Genomic DNA, 4,835 nt, shown 5'->3' with positions numbered 1-4,835 from the left:
AGGCCACAACGAGTTGACATAGTTGTTTATTGTAGTTTCCTTAGGGTTGTAAGCTTTCGGTATCACTCCTATTTCATTAGATAATTTATATATTTTACGAGTTAGCCTATTACATTTTTAGGTAATGTTTGAATAAATTGAATTCATTAAGAGGAATTTGATGTTGTCATTTTTTCTCAACATTAGATTTCCAGCACTATTTTTCCCTATATATGTCTACATATAATAAAATGAAACAAAAGGATAGAGATAGCCAAACTTTGAAATTTTTGGAAAACTCGTACTTACAAAAAATTGAATAGAGACTATGATTTGATAATTCAAATTTTAAAGTTCGAATCAAGTCTTAAAACCTAATTTTCAACAGTATAACTCCATAACAACTATTCAACAACCCATATTAGCTTCAGAACATACTTACGCCTCTTATAATGAGCCTCCAAATTACGGCCACATGACAACTAGCTAGCAAGTTCAATCAGGCTTATACTCCACGTCACTGTCTTACCCAACTGAGTTATAATAAGGTAGCCGAAGTAACGCATCACCCCAATTGAGGTGCTTGTAAAGGTCAACCTCAATGACCTGGGCGTATAAACTGGTTTAGAGTGAATTTGAGACAATTAGCTACTTTATTGAGAGAAGGCATCTACCAGTTTACCTCTTCCAAAAGATTTTCATAAGATTGATTGATGTGACATCTCCTTGCAGATGCCTAAACGATCAAGTATTAGTCTATTTTTCAGTTATCAGATCTAAGCTGTAGGATGTCTACTTTTTTGAGACATTAAATGCCCCTCAACCTATAATTGATTGAGTGACATTAAAGTGAAGACACCTAGACTATCAGGATAAGGTCACGTATCTTTTCATCCAACAGTAAAAATTCCTTCTATTCTATTATAAAAACTCACACTTAATACCATTTGAAAGTAACGATACTTTATGGTAGAAGAGGAATGGTTACTCTCTCATATTCATTCAATATTCGAACATTGGCTCACATCTTTGGCATATCCTACAACCAAATATATTACTAGCTCCGTCTCATAAAGATAGTCTTATTTTTCTTTTTCTCCGATCCCAAATTATAGTCATTTTTTTTCTTTTTTGAGAGTGCAGTTAATAATTAATATATTAGCTTACTAATATACCCCTATTTAATGTACTTTGTTATTACAAGTATAAACTATACCATTATTTAGTTGTAGTTGGAGCAACAAATTAAAAACCAAAAAAATGTTACATCTTTCATAACATTTATTCATATGTATTTGGAGTACAAAATAGGGCCACCACCATCTATTGTCATCATTGTCTTAAACCATGAGTAAGAAATTAGAAGACCATCCATATTACCTCGATGTTTCTAAAGATATTCTTATAACAATTAACACCATAAGTCATGATTTGGACATATCAGTGAGGCCATTGCTCAATTTAAATGCTCCACCAACAGATGAATGTTACATTTCTTCTGCTCAAGAATATCGAAGTATTGTTTCTCAAATGATGAGAATTTTTCTACCCAAGTTCTAATGATTTTCTTCTCCCTCTTAGTATCAGATACGAAACATCAAGTTTGTCTGACTCCAAATATCCAGCAGGTTTCAAGTCTTTAAGTTATGGGGCTTAATAGAAGTTTTATTTCTTTACATGTCATCTTTCTCTGTTTCGTCCAGCAAATAATATCACTGCCAACTAAAATTTCAATTCACATTTAGTCTAATGGCAATCGGCAACATTCACTGCAGGTGAGATATAGTATTTTGAGAAGATATAAGTAGGAATAGGAAATAATCATAAAAGTGCTAAAGAAACATTTTAAGACTAAAAAATAAAAAATAAAAAAATACATTTTTAACTGAAAAATACAGAGAGCTGCAACATTTCAGTGCTAATCTAATCAATCAAATTACTATCTGTATTTTGAGACTTTTTGGTATCATTCAGAAAGAGCTGCCTTGGCCTCATTCAAAACTTGATACTCGCACTCAATGCAATTCGGTAATTGTCCATTTCTAATCAATTTTTGTTTGTTCATATATGGAATTTTGTAATGTGAAAAACACGTTGTTTAAAAGTGTAGTTGGATATGTGTTTAAAACCTTCTCCACAACTGAAATAAGTTCATCAATTGTAATTGGAACCTCTTGATGTTGAAGTGAATCAATAGCTCTAAAGAAATCGAGATCCAAGACATTCATATAGGGACTGTTTGGAGGTTGACAACACAAACGAATGTCATATCCATCTTTTCTTGCAGCTTCTACAAACTCAACTTCATTAACATCTAAATGTGACTTTTGCATTATCTTGTTGAATAAATATGTTCCTAGAACTAGAACATAGGCCATTTTTCTTTGATTGAAGGCAACCATTTTTCGATTAAACATGAATGAACAACATCTTTAGCAATTGTCAAAAATTGGCTTTGTCTCCGAAGTCCTCGCTCTACGGTTTTTACTATTCCTCTTTGCTAGTTCCTTAGACACAGATGGCCATATTCTAATTTTCCCATTGATCTCTTTATTTGAAGTGGCATCAAATTGTGGATGAGTGAAGACAGCCAAAAACATAATCTTTGGAATAATTTTTTTTACTTTTGGATGTGCACAATGGATCCGTTTCATTCAGATGGAGATAATACTTTTGTGACGTCTTAGTCATATAAAACCATTTTTCATCAATAAGAATTTGATCGTGCATATTAACAAAGAAAGGCTTAGATGCGAGTGTACCTTCATTAATCATTCACAAGCAAAACTCCAACCTTGCTTTCTTGTTGTCATTCATCAAATATGGTTTCACGGGATTTGAGTGTTGTCAAATATATCATTCTTTGAATCTTCTACGTAAGGTTGATTTTGGTACATTCATTGCATTTGACAAGGATCTTATGTTTATTCGATGACGAAAAGGGATATCTTTCATTTCTTTTAAGTCTATTTGAACTCTCTTACGATAAACCCTTTTCACAATATTTGAAGAAAAATCTAGTAGATCTCCATTTGCAGTAAGAGTTGACGACTTTTGAAATGACTCATTTTGAAAACTTCACCTTGGCTTTTTTGGAGTAGCTTTTCCACGACAACTATCTATTTATTGCAACTGAAATTTCTCTCTTTTTGTTTTTTTTATGACTCATATCTTCCAGCATTGTCTTGATATTATTACCATCTTGAAGAGAATCACAGGTTCCTGTCAAGTAAGAAACAAGTGGGTGCGGGCCCCACAATTTTTTAAAAAAAAATACATGTAGGGCCCGCCCTTAAACAGTGAGGAGCCCGTAAGGCCCCTGTGAAGATAAAACCCGTACATGCCAATTTTTTCGGTAAAATATATATCATTGGGTGGAGGGATATTGTCTGGCAAAACATTCATATCATTTATATAATATTTTGTGAACTATTCATTTTTTATTTTTTTAATTGTGATAATATTTGACCACGCCCATGCTTGAGTTACATTTTAGGAAAAAAAAATGCATTATTCATGTCAAATCATTGTGAAATGAGTGATTAAAAAATAAAAAAAAAGTTTTAAATTTACTTGTAATATTATTTTATTGAAAAATTTGTGTTGAAATGATTTCAAATCACTATTGAAGAATATATTTTTTTGAAAATAACGTGGCTCAAACGTGTGGTTATTTATAAAGTTCATTCAAAAAGTCGAAAGCAAATTTGGCGGGTGATTACAAATTATTGAAAAATGGCAGGCTTATATCAATTTTATTTTTTTATTTTATTTTTATTTTTATTTTTTGTTTTGATAAATGTCCACATTTTGGCAATTTTTTATTGTTTTAATATTAGATGACTTTGCAATGTTAATTACCTTGATTTTTGCATTAAATAGTGACCAATACTAAGAATAGTTTAATTATCATGAGCATTGTACTGCATAATCTTATTATCTTGAACATTGATTGCATCAATGTAGGTGTATGTTATGAAAAATAGTTGTAAAATTTATTATTTCAACTATATTAACTAAAATTTTTAAATTTATGTGAAAAAAGAAACACGACTATCTTTATGTGATTGATATAATATATAAGTTGATTGACTTCATTGTCATAGTAGTTACAGCGGCCTCCTTTAGGCGTGGTTTGTAGGCTATTACGTCAACACGAGAGTTTATCTAGTGCGCACTCGAAAGATAGCGACTATTGGTTCTCCCGTCATCAAAAAAAGAAAAAAGAAAAAAAGAAGGGGTCACATGCTACTAAAGATTTGTCTAAATGTGCATGAGCTTAGTTACGTGAACGTGGGTGAAATTGTAATGTGTTGGCCACATCATTCGTACATATATGACACCTCTAAGATGGAGCGAATAATGGAGAAATATATTACTCCCTGTGTAAAAAAAAAAAGGGGGGGATTTCTTCCATCTTTACACAAACTAAAAAAAAATAAAATAAAATAATTAATTAATATATTTGAAAAAATAAATTTTAAATTATATATATATATATATATATATATATATTTTTTTTTTTTTAATATTCCACATGAAATTTATTTCGACTTGAAATTTTAATTTATCAAGTACCCTATCTGCTTTCTAGTAATCGAATCACAAATAACTCCACTTTGATTAGGTAGTTAATCTAATCTAATAATTCATACTAGGACTGTTTTAGCATGTACAGCAAAATCATCTGCTGTTTATTTAGAGGTGTGAGGTAGGTGGCACCATTTGGTTTAATTATGATTCGATGTGAAAAAAACACACACACACATATATATGGACTGCTATGGTTAGTATTTTTCTTTCAACTCGACTTGGACAAAAATATGTGACCAACCATTTTTGTAGTTGCTTTAGTT

This window comes from Olea europaea, unplaced genomic scaffold, assembly GCF_002742605.1.
Source record: "Olea europaea var. sylvestris unplaced genomic scaffold, O_europaea_v1 scaffold701, whole genome shotgun sequence".
Classification (NCBI taxonomy): Eukaryota; Viridiplantae; Streptophyta; class Magnoliopsida; order Lamiales; family Oleaceae; genus Olea; species Olea europaea.
This window is presented reverse-complemented; position numbering follows the sequence as displayed.